Source organism: Syngnathus scovelli, chromosome 1 (genome assembly GCF_024217435.2).
Source record: "Syngnathus scovelli strain Florida chromosome 1, RoL_Ssco_1.2, whole genome shotgun sequence".
In the NCBI taxonomy this organism is placed as follows: Eukaryota; Metazoa; Chordata; class Actinopteri; order Syngnathiformes; family Syngnathidae; genus Syngnathus; species Syngnathus scovelli.
The window spans coordinates 32,202-47,500 of NC_090847.1; the positions used below are offsets into that span (position 1 = coordinate 32,202).

General features: G+C 57.7%; 4 non-coding genes and 2 pseudogenes across 4 annotated transcripts; all 6 read right to left on the minus strand.

Moving 5' to 3' along the window:
- Nucleotides 1-1,505: 1,505 nt before the first annotated feature.
- Nucleotides 1,506-1,624, minus strand: LOC125994268 (5S ribosomal RNA). The gene has a single exon (XR_007490562.1). It is a non-coding gene; the product is annotated as a 5S ribosomal RNA (ribosomal RNA).
- Nucleotides 1,625-2,467: 843 nt separating this feature from the next.
- On the minus strand, nucleotides 2,468-2,586 carry LOC125993963 (5S ribosomal RNA; annotated as a pseudogene).
- Nucleotides 2,587-3,459: 873 nt separating this feature from the next.
- LOC125993823 (5S ribosomal RNA) lies at nucleotides 3,460-3,578 on the minus strand. Its single transcript, XR_007490405.1, has one exon. It is a non-coding gene; the product is annotated as a 5S ribosomal RNA (ribosomal RNA).
- A 6,019-nt stretch (nucleotides 3,579-9,597) lies between these two features.
- On the minus strand, nucleotides 9,598-9,716 carry LOC125994274 (5S ribosomal RNA). Its single transcript, XR_007490563.1, has one exon. It is a non-coding gene; the product is annotated as a 5S ribosomal RNA (ribosomal RNA).
- Nucleotides 9,717-10,558: 842 nt separating this feature from the next.
- Nucleotides 10,559-10,677, minus strand: LOC125993920 (5S ribosomal RNA; annotated as a pseudogene).
- Nucleotides 10,678-11,551: 874 nt separating this feature from the next.
- Nucleotides 11,552-11,670, minus strand: LOC125994131 (5S ribosomal RNA). Its single transcript, XR_007490501.1, has one exon. It is a non-coding gene; the product is annotated as a 5S ribosomal RNA (ribosomal RNA).
- Nucleotides 11,671-15,299: the final 3,629 nt, after the last annotated feature.

Below are 15,299 nucleotides of genomic sequence, written 5' to 3' on the forward strand. Positions count from 1 at the left end.
CCCCCGCCGAGCGGATCGGCTGTTTATAAGCACCGCGGAGGTGGTCGCGGCGCCTCATTCGACTTCCAGCGGCCGGCGAGCTCGCGCACCCGCCCGGCACATCCGGGAGGCCGTGCGCACGAGCCAAGTGGCCGAAAATAGCCCCCGCCGAGCGGATCGGCTGTTTATAAGCACCGCGGAGGTGGTCGCGGCGCCTCATTCGACTTACAGCGGTCGGCGAGCTCGCGCACCCGCCCGGCACATCCGGGAGGCCGTGCGCACGAGCCAAGTGGCCGAAAATAGCCCCCGCCGAGCGGATCGGCTGTTTATAAGCACCGCGGAGGTGGTCGCGGCGCCTCATTCGACTTCCAGCGGCCGGCGAGCTCGCGCACCCGCCCGGCACATCCGGGAGGCCGTGCGCACGAGCCAAGTGGCCGAAAATAGCCCCCGCCGAGCGGATCGGCTGTTTATAAGCACCGCGGAGGTGGTCGCGGCGCCTCATTCGACTTCCAGCGGCCGGCGAGCTCGCGCACCCGCCCGGCACATCCGGGAGGCCGTGCGCACGAGCCAAGTGGCCGAAAATAGCCCCCGCCGAGCGGATCGGCTGTTTATAAGCACCGCGGAGGTGGTCGCGGCGCCTCATTCGACTTCCAGCGGCCGGCGAGATCGCGCACCCGCCCGGCACATCCGGGAGGCCGTGCGCACGAGCCAAGTGGCCGAAAATAGCCCCCGCCGAGCGGATCGGCGGTTTATAAACACCGCGGAGGTGGTCGCGGCGCCTCATTCGACTTCCAGCGGGCCGCGCACTCGCGCACGCCGCCCGGTTCAAATTTTCTAAGTGCAACGCACAATGAGATGCATGAGAAACGGCCTTGGTTACCATCACATTTGAAGCGATGAATACGAAGTTAAATTTTATGACTCGGTGTATAAGTCGAGGTCGATTTTTTTCGGTCGATTTTGGATCGAAAAAGGTCGACCAATACACCGGCAAATACGGTATATATACTTATTATAAATGTAGTATTTATTTATATTGATTTATTGTTTATTTATATATATAAAGGCAGGTCCGCAAAAATATTTCTGACGCGTAGCCGGTCCGTGGCGCAAGAAAGGTTGGGGACCACTAGTCTAAAAGAATCTGGCCGTAACTGGAATAGGGTTCTACGCGAATGCCCAACGGAAAAGTGAAGTGCACAAAACCTGCATTTGGCTGTATCAAAATAAATGTCATGAAAAAGGTAAAAACACTACATGGAAGCGCAATGTGTTGTGCTGGGTTCTTTTACAAGTAAAGACTGCTGCTTTGAGTTCACAGGGAGCCATGCTCTTTATTCACTGTACATAGAGGTTTTGAACTCGTGTTGTAGTTTCAGTGTCGGAGTTCAAACTAGGCTTGCAGTTTCCGAATGCCATTCGTGATGGGTGTTGTAAAAAGGTCTTGGCTTAAACGATTGAAGTGCACATAAGAAGAAGAAAAAAAAAAAAAAAAAGAGCTTGAAGTGCACATAAGAAAAAGAAAAAGCTTACAGCACCTGGTATTCCCAGGCAGTCTCCCATCCAAGTACTAACCAGGCCCGACCCTGCTTAGCTTCCGAGATAAGACGAGATCAGGCGTTCTCAGGGTAGTATGGCCGTAAGCCGTGAGGTGACCCAACATTTTGCATTTTATAGACACAATCGCCCCTGAAACTAGCGAGCAAGCCAATGAAGCCTTCAAAACTGCTTCGGCACATGGAGACCAAGCATCCTGCATTAAAAGACAAACCTTAACCACTTCGGGTTTCATTGTCTCCGATTACGCCTGGATGGGACCGGCTCGTTTCTGAGAAACAAGCTCGGTGCTCCCAATAATTCAACGTAATGGTGACTTTTATTTTTATGTGGTTTATATTTGTTTTTATGCCAGTCGTATCATTTTATTTAATCCTATTTATATATATTTATTATAAATGTAGTATTTATTTATATAGATTTATTGTTTATTTATATATATAAAGGCAGGTCCGCAAAAATATTTCTGACGCGTAGCCGGTCCGTGGCGCAAGAAAGTTTGGGGACCACTAGTCTAAAAGAATCTGGCCGTAACTGGAATAGGGTTCTACGCGAATGCCCAACGGAAAAGTGAAGTGCACAAAACCTGCATTTGGCTGTATCAAAATAAATGTCATGAAAAAGGTAAAAACACTACATGGAAGCGCAATGTGTTGTGCTGGGTTCTTTTACAAGTAAAGACTGCTGCTTTGAGTTCACAGGGAGCCATGCTCTTTATTCACTGTACATAGTCTGTCCTCTAGCGGTAAAAACGTGAACTGCAATGCTATGGCTGTCGCCACACAATGTAGGTTTTAAACTCGTGTTGTAGTTTCAGTGTCGGAGTTCAAACTAGGCTTGCAGTTTCCGAATGCCATTCGTGATGGGTGCTGTAAAAAGTTCTTGGCTTAAACGATTGAAGTGCACATAAGAAAAAAAAAAAAAAAAAAAAAGCTTACGGTAAATGGTATTCCCAGGCCGTCTCCCATCCAAGTACTAACCAGGCCCGACCCTGCTTAGCCTCCGAGGTCGGACGAGAGCGGGCGCTCTCAGGGTAGTATTGCCGTAAGCCGTGAGACCGCTCAGAATTTTTCATTTTATAGACACAATCGCCCCTGAAACCATGCCAAGCAGCGGCGGGACTTGATGGCTGTGGTAAAAGTTTCCTTTCACAATTGACGTGGGAAAAAAAAAAAAAAAAAGGCTTTCAGCACCTGGTATTCCCGGACGGTCACCCTTCCCTTTTGTTTTTTTTTTTTGTTTTTTTTACAACCAGGGCCGAAACAGGCTTTCTTCCAAGGCTTTTGGTGTTTTCTGGAAACATGGCTATCATGAAAAGTTATTGACAGCTTTTTATGCGGTAGCACGAATTTGCCGTTGCGACCTGCATTTTGCTGAATCAAAATAAATGCCTTGAAAAGTTTAAAAACACTTCATGGAAGTCACTTCACTGGTTTCTTTTATATCAAACAAATTGTTTTAGGTTATTCACCTGACATGTTTCGGCGGTTTCTTCCGCCTTCATCAGAGTGTCACAGATGTGATGGTGACGCGTCTTTATCAGCTGATGGATCAACATGTCAGGTGAATAACCTAAAACAATTTGTTTGATATAAAAGAAACCAGTGAAGTGATTAAATAAGGAAAAACAAAATGAACTTAGTACAATTACTTCATGGAAGTGTTGTGTTGGGTTCTTTTACAAGTCAAGCCTGCTGCTTTGAGTTCACAGGGAGCCATGCTCACTGTACATAGTCTGCTCTCTAGCGGTAAAAAATTTAACTACAATGCTGTGGATGTCACCACATAATATAGCTTTCAAACTCGTGTTATAGTTTCAATGTCGGAGTTTAAATTAGGCTTGCTGTTTCCGGATGCCATTCGTGATGGGTGTTGTAAAAAATAGCTTCTTAAACGATTGAAGTGCACATAAGAAAAAGAAAAAGCTTACAGCACCTGGTATTCCCAGGCGGTCTCCCATCCAAGTACTAACCAGGCCCGACCCTGCTTAGCTTCCGAGATCGGACGAGATCGGGCGTTCTCAGGGTAGTATGGCCGTAAGCCGTGAGGTGACCCAACATTTTGCATTTTATAGACACAATCGCCCCTGAAACTAGCGAGCGAGCCAATGAAGCCTTCAAAACTGCTTCGGCACATGGAGACCAAGCATCCTGCATTAAAAGACAAACCTTAACCACTTCGGGTTTCATTGTCTCCGATTACGCCTGGATGGGACCGGCTCGTTTCTGAGAAACAAGCTCGGTGCTCCCAATAATTCAACGTAATGGTGACTTTTATTTTTATGTGGTTTATATTTGTTTTTATGCCAGTCGTATCATTTTATTTAATCGTATTTACCGTATTTGCCGGTGTACAGGTCGACTCGGTGTATAAGTCGACCCCCTAAAATTCGACGGAAATTTACGATTTTATGATATATCCTTTGTATAAGTCGAGCTCAATTGTTGCATTATATTAAACTTCAAAATTCAATATGCGAAATTTAATGACGAAATGTGTTCAAATTCTGGGAGGCCGTGCGCATGCTGCTGTTTATAAGCACCGCGGAGGAGATCGCGGCCGGCGAGCTCGCGCACGCCGCCCGGCACCAACGGGAGGCCGGAAATAGCTCCAAGCCGAGCGGATCGGCACTTTATAAGCACCGCGGAGGAGATCGCGGCGCCTCATTGGACTTCCAGCCGCCGGCGAGCTCGCGCACCCGCCCGGCACATCCGGGAGGCCGTGCGCACGAGCCAAGTGGCCGAAAATAGCCCCCGCCGAGCGGATCGGCTGTTTATAAGCACCACGGAGGTGGTCGCGGCGCCTCATTCGACTTCCAGCGGCCGGCGAGCTCGCGCACCCGCCCGGCACATCCGGGAGGCCGTGCGCACGAGCCAAGTGGCCGAAAATAGCCCCCGCCGAGCGGATCGGCTGTTTATAAGCACCGCGGAGGTGGTCGGGCGCCTCATTCGACTTCCAGCGGCCGGCGAGCTCGCGCACCCGCCCGGCACATCCGGGAGGCCGTGCGCACGAGCCAAGTGGCCGAAAATAGCCCCCGCCGAGCGGATCGGCTGTTTATAAGCACCGCGGAGGTGGTCGCGGCGCCTCATTCGACTTCCAGCGGCCGGCGAGCTCGCGCACCCGCCCGGCACATCCGGGAGGCCGTGCGCACGAGCCAAGTGGCCGAAAATAGCCCCCGCCGAGCGGATCGGCTGTTTATAAGCACCGCGGAGGTGGTCGCGGCGCCTCATTCGACTTCCAGCGGCCGGCGAGCTCGCGCACCCGCCCGGCACATCCGGGAGGCCGTGCGCACGAGCCAAGTGGCCGAAAATAGCCCCCGCCGAGCGGATCGGCTGTTTATAAGCACCGCGGAGGTGGTCGCGGCGCCTCATTCGACTTCCAGCGGCCGGCGAGCCCGCGCACCCGCCCGGCACATCCGGGAGGCCGTGCGCACGAGCCAAGTGGCCGAAAATAGCCCCCGCCGAGCGGATCGGCTGTTTATAACCACCGCGGAGGTGGTCGCGGCGCCTCATTCGACTTCCAGCGGCCGGCGAGCTCGCGCACCCGCCCGGCACATCCGGGAGGCCGTGCGCACGAGCCAAGTGGCCGAAAATAGCCCCCGCCGAGCGGATCGGCTGTTTATAAGCACCGCGGAGGTGGTCGCGGCGCCTCATTCGACTTCCAGCGGCCGGCGAGCTCGCGCACCCGCCCGGCACATCCGGGAGGCCGTGCGCACGAGCCAAGTGGCCGAAAATAGCCCCCGCCGAGCGGATCGGCTGTTTATAAGCACCGCGGAGGTGGTCGCGGCGCCTCATTCGACTTCCAGCGGCCGGCGAGCTCGCGCACCCGCCCGGCACATCCGGGAGGCCGTGCGCACGAGCCAAGTGGCCGAAAATAGCCCCCGCCGAGCGGATCGGCTGTTTATAAGCACCGCGGAGGTGGTCGCGGCGCCTCATTCGACTTCCAGCGGCCGGCGAGCTCGCGCACCCGCCCGGCACATCCGGGAGGCCGTGCGCACGAGCCAAGTGGCCGAAAATAGCCCCCGCCGAGCGGATCGGCTGTTTATAAGCACCGCGGAGGTGGTCGCGGCGCCTCATTCGACTTCCAGCGGCCAGCGAGCTCGCGCACCCGCCCGGCACATCCGGGAGGCCGTGCGCACGAGCCAAGTGGCCGAAAATAGCCCCCGCCGAGCGGATCGGCTGTTTATAAGCACCGCGGAGGTGGTCGCGGCGCCTCATTCGACTTCCAGCGGCCGGCGAGCTCGCGCACCCGACCGGCACATCCGGGAGGCCGTGCGCACGAGCCAAGTGGCCGAAAATAGCCCCCGCCGAGCGGATCGGCTGTTTATAAGCACCGCGGAGGTGGTCGCGGCGCCTCATTCGACTTCCGGCGGGCGGCGAGCTCGCGCACCCGCCCGGCACATCCGGGAGGCCGTGCGCACGAGCCAAGTGGCCGAAAATAGCCCCGGCCGAGCGGATCGGCTGTTTATAAGCACCGCGGAGGTGGTCGCGGCGCCTCATTCGACTTCCAGCGGCCGGCGAGCTCGCGCACCCGCCCGGCACATCCGGGAGGCCGTGCGCACGAGCCAAGTGGCCGAAAACAGCCCCCGCCGAGCGGATCGGCTGTTTATAAGCACCGCGGAGGTGGTCGCGGCGCCTCATTCGACTTCCAGCGGCCGGCGAGCTCGCGCACCCGCCCGGCACATCCGGGAGGCCGTGCGCACGAGCCAAGTGGCCGAAAATAGCCCCCGCCGAGCGGATCGGCTGTTTATAAGCACCGCGGAGGTGGTCGCGGCGCCTCATTCGACTTCAAGCGGCCGGCGAGCTCGCGCACCCGCCCGGCACATCCGGGAGGCCGTGCGCACGAGCCAAGTGGCCGAAAATAGCCCCCGCCGAGCGGATCGGCTGTTTATAAGCACCGCGGAGGTGGTCGCGGCGCCTCATTCGACTTCCAGCGGCCGGCGAGCTCGCGCACCCGCCCGGCACATCCGGGAGGCCGTGCGCACGAGCCAAGTGGCCGAAAATAGCCCCCGCCGAGCGGATCGGCGGTTTATAAGCACCGCGGAGGTGGTCACGGCGCCTCATTCGACTTCCAGCGGCCGGCGAGATCGCGCACCCGCCCGGCACATCCTGGAGGCCGTGCGCACGAGCCAAGTGGCCGAAAATAGCCCCCGCCGAGCGGATCGGCTGTTTATAAGCACCGCGGAGGTGGTCGCGGCGCCTCATTCGACTTCCGGCGGGCGGCGAGCTCGCGCACCCGCCCGGCACATCCGGGAGGCCGTGCGCACGAGCCAAGTGGCCGAAAATAGCCCCCGCCGAGCGGATCGGCTGTTTATAAGCACCGCGGAGGTGGTCGCGGCGCCTCATTCGACTTCCAGCGGCCGGCGAGCTCGCGCACCCGCCCGGCACATCCGGGAGGCCGTGCGCACGAGCCAAGTGGCCGAAAATAGCCCCCGCCGAGCGGATCGGCTGTTTATAAGCACCGCGGAGGTGGTCGCGGCGCCTCATTCGACTTCCAGCGGCCGGCGAGCTCGCGCACCCGCCCGGCACATCCGGGAGGCCGTGCGCACAAGCCAAGTGGCCGAAAATAGCCCCCGCCGAGCGGATCGGCTGTTTATAAGCACCGCGGAGGTGGTCGCGGCGCCTCATTCGACTTCCAGCGGCCGGCGAGCTCGCGCACCCGCCCGGCACATCCGGGAGGCCGTGCGCACGAGCCAAGTGGCCGAAAATAGCCCCCGCCGAGCGGATCGGCTGTTTATAAGCACCGCGGAGGTGGTCGCGGCGCCTCATTCGACTTCCAGCGGCCGGCGAGCTCGCGCACCCGCCCGGCACATCCGGGAGGCCGTGCGCACGAGCCAAGTGGCCGAAAATAGCCCCCGCCGAGCGGATCGGCTGTTTATAAGCACCGCGGAGGTGGTCGCGGCGCCTCATTCGACTTCCAGCGGCCGGCGAGCTCGCGCACCCGCCCGGCACATCCGGGAGGCCGTGCGCACGAGCCAAGTGGCCGAAAATAGCCCCCGCCGAGCGGATCGGCTGTTTATAAGCACCGCGGAGGTGGTCGCGGCGCCTCATTCGACTTCCAGCGGCCGGCGAGCTCGCGCACCCGCCCGGCACATCCGGGAGGCCGTGCGCACGAGCCAAGTGGCCGAAAATAGCCCCCGCCGAGCGGATCGGCTGTTTATAAGCACCGCGGAGGTGGTCGCGGCGCCTCATTCGACTTCCAGCGGCCGGCGAGATCGCGCACCCGCCCGGCACATCCGGGAGGCCGTGCGCACGAGCCAAGTGGCCGAAAATAGCCCCCGCCGAGCGGATCGGCTGTTTATAAGCACCGCGGAGGTGGTCGCGGCGCCTCATTCGACTTCCAGCGGCCGGCGAGCTCGCGCACCCGCCCGGCACATCCGGGAGGCCGTGCGCACGAGCCAAGTGGCCGAAAATAGCCCCCGCCGAGCGGATCGGCTGTTTATAAGCACCGCGGAGGTGGTCGCGGCGCCTCATTCGACTTCCGGCGGGCGGCGAGCTCGCGCACCCGCCCGGCACATCCGGGAGGCCGTGCGCACGAGCCAAGTGGCCGAAAATAGCCCCCGCCGAGCGGATCGGCTGTTTATAAGCACCGCGGAGGTGGTCGCGGCGCCTCATTCGACTTCCAGCGGCCGGCGAGCTCGCGCACCCGCCCGGCACATCCGGGAGGCCGTGCGCACGAGCCAAGTGGCCGAAAATAGCCCCCGCCGAGCGGATCGGCTGTTTATAAGCACCGCGGAGGTGGTCGCGGCGCCTCATTCGACTTACAGCGGTCGGCGAGCTCGCGCACCCGCCCGGCACATCCGGGAGGCCGTGCGCACGAGCCAAGTGGCCGAAAATAGCCCCCGCCGAGCGGATCGGCTGTTTATAAGCACCGCGGAGGTGGTCGCGGCGCCTCATTCGACTTCCAGCGGCCGGCGAGCTCGCGCACCCGCCCGGCACATCCGGGAGGCCGTGCGCACGAGCCAAGTGGCCGAAAATAGCCCCCGCCGAGCGGATCGGCTGTTTATAAGCACCGCGGAGGTGGTCGCGGCGCCTCATTCGACTTCCAGCGGCCGGCGAGCTCGCGCACCCGCCCGGCACATCCGGGAGGCCGTGCGCACGAGCCAAGTGGCCGAAAATAGCCCCCGCCGAGCGGATCGGCTGTTTATAAGCACCGCGGAGGTGGTCGCGGCGCCTCATTCGACTTCCAGCGGCCGGCGAGATCGCGCACCCGCCCGGCACATCCGGGAGGCCGTGCGCACGAGCCAAGTGGCCGAAAATAGCCCCCGCCGAGCGGATCGGCGGTTTATAAACACCGCGGAGGTGGTCGCGGCGCCTCATTCGACTTCCAGCGGGCCGCGCACTCGCGCACGCCGCCCGGTTCAAATTTTCTAAGTGCAACGCACAATGAGATGCATGAGAAACGGCCTTGGTTACCATCACATTTGAAGCGATGAATACGAAGTTAAATTTTATGACTCGGTGTATAAGTCGAGGTCGATTTTTTTCGGTCGATTTTGGATCGAAAAAGGTCGACCAATACACCGGCAAATACGGTATATATACTTATTATAAATGTAGTATTTATTTATATTGATTTATTGTTTATTTATATATATATAAAGGCAGGTCCGCAAAAATATTTCTGACGCGTAGCCGGTCCGTGGCGCAAGAAAGGTTGGGGACCACTAGTCTAAAAGAATCTGGCCGTAACTGGAATAGGGTTCTACGCGAATGCCCAACGGAAAAGTGAAGTGCACAAAACCTGCATTTGGCTGTATCAAAATAAATGTCATGAAAAAGGTAAAAACACTACATGGAAGCGCAATGTGTTGTGCTGGGTTCTTTTACAAGTAAAGACTGCTGCTTTGAGTTCACAGGGAGCCATGCTCTTTATTCACTGTACATAGAGGTTTTGAACTCGTGTTGTAGTTTCAGTGTCGGAGTTCAAACTAGGCTTGCAGTTTCCGAATGCCATTCGTGATGGGTGTTGTAAAAAGGTCTTGGCTTAAACGATTGAAGTGCACATAAGAAGAAAAAAAAAAAAAAAAAAGAGCTTGAAGTGCACATAAGAAAAAGAAAAAGCTTACAGCACCTGGTATTCCCAGGCAGTCTCCCATCCAAGTACTAACCAGGCCCGACCCTGCTTAGCTTCCGAGATAAGACGAGATCAGGCGTTCTCAGGGTAGTATGGCCGTAAGCCATGAGGTGACCCAACATTTTGCATTTTATAGACACAATCGCCCCTGAAACTAGCGAGCAAGCCAATGAAGCCTTCAAAACTGCTTCGGCACATGGAGACCAAGCATCCTGCATTAAAAGACAAACCTTAACCACTTCGGGTTTCATTGTCTCCGATTACGCCTGGATGGGACCGGCTCGTTTCTGAGAAACAAGCTCGGTGCTCCCAATAATTCAACGTAATGGTGACTTTTATTTTTATGTGGTTTATATTTGTTTTTATGCCAGTCGTATCATTTTATTTAATCCTATTTATATATATTTATTATAAATGTAGTATTTATTTATATAGATTTATTGTTTATTTATATATATAAAGGCAGGTCCGCAAAAATATTTCTGACGCGTAGCCGGTCCGTGGCGCAAGAAAGTTTGGGGACCACTAGTCTAAAAGAATCTGGCCGTAACTGGAATAGGGTTCTACGCGAATGCCCAACGGAAAAGTGAAGTGCACAAAACCTGCATTTGGCTGTATCAAAATAAATGTCATGAAAAAGGTAAAAACACTACATGGAAGCGCAATGTGTTGTGCTGGGTTCTTTTACAAGTAAAGACTGCTGCTTTGAGTTCACAGGGAGCCATGCTCTTTATTCACTGTACATAGTCTGTCCTCTAGCGGTAAAAACGTGAACTGCAATGCTATGGCTGTCGCCACACAATGTAGGTTTTAAACTCGTGTTGTAGTTTCAGTGTCGGAGTTCAAACTAGGCTTGCAGTTTCCGAATGCCATTCGTGATGGGTGCTGTAAAAAGTTCTTGGCTTAAACGATTGAAGTGCACATAAGAAAAAAAAAAAAAAAAAAAAGCTTACGGTAACTGGTATTCCCAGGCGGTTTCCCATCCAAGTACTAACCAGGCCCGACCCTGCTTAGCCTCCGAGATCGGACGAGAGCGGGCGCTCTCAGGGTAGTATTGCCGTAAGCCGTGAAACCGCTCAGAATTTTTCATTTTATAGACACAATCGCCCCTGAAACCATGCCAAGCAGCGGCGGGACTTGATGGCTGTGGTAAAAGTTTCCTTTCACAATTGACGTGGGGAAAAAAAAAAAAAAAAAGGCTTTCAGCACCTGGTATTCCCGGACGGTCACCCTTCCCTTTTGTTTTTTTTTTTTGTTTTTTTTACAACCAGGGCCGAAACAGGCTTTCTTCCAAGGCTTTTGGTGTTTTCTGGAAACATGGCTATCATGAAAAGTTATTGACAGCTTTTTATGCGGTAGCACGAATTTGCCGTTGCGACCTGCATTTTGCTGAATCAAAATAAATGCCTTGAAAAGTTTAAAAACACTTCATGGAAGTCACTTCACTGGTTTCTTTTATATCAAACAAATTGTTTTAGGTTATTCACCTGACATGTTTCGGCGGTTTCTTCCGCCTTCATCAGAGTGTCACAGATGTGATGGTGACGCGTCTTTATCAGCTGATGGATCAACATGTCAGGTGAATAACCTAAAACAATTTGTTTGATATAAAAGAAACCAGTGAAGTGATTAAATAAGGAAAAACAAAATGAACTTAGTACAATTACTTCATGGAAGTGTTGTGTTGGGTTCTTTTACAAGTCAAGCCTGCTGCTTTGAGTTCACAGGGAGCCATGCTCACTGTACATAGTCTGCTCTCTAGCGGTAAAAAATTTAACTACAATGCTGTGGATGTCACCACATAATATAGCTTTCAAACTCGTGTTATAGTTTCAATGTCGGAGTTTAAATTAGGCTTGCTGTTTCCGGATGCCATTCGTGATGGGTGTTGTAAAAAATAGCTTCTTAAACGATTGAAGTGCACATAAGAAAAAGAAAAAGCTTACAGCACCTGGTATTCCCAGGCGGTCTCCCATCCAAGTACTAACCAGGCCCGACCCTGCTTAGCTTCCGAGATCGGACGAGATCGGGCGTTCTCAGGGTAGTATGGCCGTAAGCCGTGAGGTGACCCAACATTTTGCATTTTATAGACACAATCGCCCCTGAAACTAGCGAGCGAGCCAATGAAGCCTTCAAAACTGCTTCGGCACATGGAGACCAAGCATCCTGCATTAAAAGACAAACCTTAACCACTTCGGGTTTCATTGTCTCCGATTACGCCTGGATGGGACCGGCTCGTTTCTGAGAAACAAGCTCGGTGCTCCCAATAATTCAACGTAATGGTGACTTTTATTTTTATGTGGTTTATATTTGTTTTTATGCCAGTCGTATCATTTTATTTAATCGTATTTACCGTATTTGCCGGTGTACAGGTCGACTCGGTGTATAAGTCGACCCCCTAAAATTCGACGGAAATTTACGATTTTATGATATATCCTTTGTATAAGTCGAGCTCAATTGTTGCATTATATTAAACTTCAAAATTCAATATGCGAAATTTATTGACGAAATGTGTTCAAATTCTGGGAGGCCGTGCGCATGCTGCTGTTTATAAGCACCGCGGAGGAGATCGCGGCCGGCGAGCTCGCGCACGCCGCCCGGCACCAACGGGAGGCCGGAAATAGCTCCAAGCCGAGCGGATCGGCACTTTATAAGCACCGCGGAGGAGATCGCGGCGCCTCATTGGACTTCCAGCCGCCGGCGAGCTCGCGCACCCGCCCGGCACATCCGGGAGGCCGTGCGCACGAGCCAAGTGGCCGAAAATAGCCCCCGCCGAGCGGATCGGCTGTTTATAAGCACCGCGGAGGTGGTCGCGGCGCCTCATTCGACTTCCAGCGGCCGGCGAGCTCGCGCACCCGCCCGGCACATCCGGGAGGCCGTGCGCACGAGCCAAGTGGCCGAAAATAGCCCCCGCCGAGCGGATCGGCTGTTTATAAGCACCGCGGAGGTGGTCGGGCGCCTCATTCGACTTCCAGCGGCCGGCGAGCTCGCGCACCCGCCCGGCACATCCGGGAGGCCGTGCGCACGAGCCAAGTGGCCGAAAATAGCCCCCGCCGAGCGGATCGGCTGTTTATAAGCACCGCGGAGGTGGTCGCGGCGCCTCATTCGACCTCCAGCGGCCGGCGAGCTCGCGCACCCGCCCGGCACATCCGGGAGGCCGTGCGCACGAGCCAAGTGGCCGAAAATAGCCCCCGCCGAGCGGATCGGCTGTTTATAAGCACCGCGGAGGTGGTCGCGGCGCCTCATTCGACTTCCGGCGGGCGGCGAGCTCGCGCACCCGCCCGGCACATCCGGGAGGCCGTGCGCACGAGCCAAGTGGCCGAAAATAGCCCCGGCCGAGCGGATCGGCTGTTTATAAGCACCGCGGAGGTGGTCGCGGCGCCTCATTCGACTTCCAGCGGCCGGCGAGCTCGCGCACCCGCCCGGCACATCCGGGAGGCCGTGCGCACGAGCCAAGTGGCCGAAAACAGCCCCCGCCGAGCGGATCGGCTGTTTATAAGCACCGCGGAGGTGGTCGCGGCGCCTCATTCGACTTCCAGCGGCCGGCGAGCTCGCGCACCCGCCCGGCACATCCGGGAGGCCGTGCGCACGAGCCAAGTGGCCGAAAATAGCCCCCGCCGAGCGGATCGGCTGTTTATAAGCACCGCGGAGGTGGTCGCGGCGCCTCATTCGACTTCAAGCGGCCGGCGAGCTCGCGCACCCGCCCGGCACATCCGGGAGGCCGTGCGCACGAGCCAAGTGGCCGAAAATAGCCCCCGCCGAGCGGATCGGCTGTTTATAAGCACCGCGGAGGTGGTCGCGGCGCCTCATTCGACTTCCAGCGGCCGGCGAGCTCGCGCACCCGCCCGGCACATCCGGGAGGCCGTGCGCACGAGCCAAGTGGCCGAAAATAGCCCCCGCCGAGCGGATCGGCTGTTTATAAGCACCGAGGAGGTGGTCGCGGCGCCTCATTCGACTTCCAGCGGCCGGCGAGCCCGCGCACCCGCCCGGCACATCCGGGAGGCCGTGCGCACGAGCCAAGTGGCCGAAAATAGCCCCCGCCGAGCGGATCGGCTGTTTATAAGCACCGCGGAGGTGGTCGCGGCGCCTCATTCGACTTCCAGCGGCCGGCGAGCTCGCGCACCCGCCCGGCACATCCGGGAGGCCGTGCGCACAAGCCAAGTGGCCGAAAATAGCCCCCGCCGAGCGGATCGGCTGTTTATAAGCACCGCGGAGGTGGTCGCGGCGCCTCATTCGACTTCCAGCGGCCGGCGAGCTCGCGCACCCGCCCGGCACATCCGGGAGGCCGTGCGCACGAGCCAAGTGGCCGAAAATAGCCCCCGCCGAGCGGATCGGCTGTTTATAAGCACCGCGGAGGTGGTCGCGGCGCCTCATTCGACTTCCAGCGGCCGGCGAGCTCGCGCACCCGCCCGGCACATCCGGGAGGCCGTGCGCACGAGCCAAGTGGCCGAAAATAGCCCCCGCCGAGCGGATCGGCTGTTTATAAGCACCGCGGAGGTGGTCGCGGCGCCTCATTCGACTTCCAGCGGCCGGCGAGCTCGCGCACCCGCCCGGCACATCCGGGAGGCCGTGCGCACAAGCCAAGTGGCCGAAAATAGCCCCCGCCGAGCGGATCGGCTGTTTATAAGCACCGCGGAGGTGGTCGCGGCGCCTCATTCGACTTCCAGCGGCCGGCGAGCTCGCGCACCCGCCCGGCACATCCGGGAGGCCGTGCGCACGAGCCAAGTGGCCGAAAATAGCCCCCGCCGAGCGGATCGGCTGTTTATAAGCACCGCGGAGGTGGTCGCGGCGCCTCATTCGACTTCCAGCGGCCGGCGAGCTCGCGCACCCGCCCGGCACATCCGGGAGGCCGTGCGCACGAGCCAAGTGGCCGAAAATAGCCCCCGCCGAGCGGATCGGCTGTTTATAAGCACCGCGGAGGTGGTCGCGGCGCCTCATTCGACTTCCAGCGGCCGGCGAGCTCGCGCACCCGCCCGGCACATCCGGGAGGCCGTGCGCACGAGCCAAGTGGCCGAAAATAGCCCCCGCCGAGCGGATCGGCTGTTTATAAGCACCGCGGAGGTGGTCGCGGCGCCTCATTCGACTTCCAGCGGCCGGCGAGATCGCGCACCCGCCCGGCACATCCGGGAGGCCGTGCGCACGAGCCAAGTGGCCGAAAATAGCCCCCGCCGAGCGGATCGGCTGTTTATAAGCACCGCGGAGGTGGTCGCGGCGCCTCATTCGACTTCCAGCGGCCGGCGAGCTCGCGCACCCGCCCGGCACATCCGGGAGGCCGTGCGCACGAGCCAAGTGGCCGAAAATAGCCCCCGCCGAGCGGATCGGCTGTTTATAAGCACCGCGGAGGTGGTCGCGGCGCCTCATTCGACTTCCGGCGGGCGGCGAGCTCGCGCACCCGCCCGGCACATCCGGGAGGCCGTGCGCACGAGCCAAGTGGCCGAAAATAGCCCCCGCCGAGCGGATCGGCTGTTTATAAGCACCGCGGAGGTGGTCGCGGCGCCTCATTCGACTTCCAGCGGCCGGCGAGCTCGCGCACCCGCCCGGCACATCCGGGAGGCCGTGCGCACGAGCCAAGTGGCCGAAAATAGCCCCCGCCGAGCGGATCGGCTGTTTATAAGCACCGCGGAGGTGGTCGCGGCGCCTCATTCGACTTACAGCGGTCGGCGAGCTCGCGCACCCGCCCGGCACAT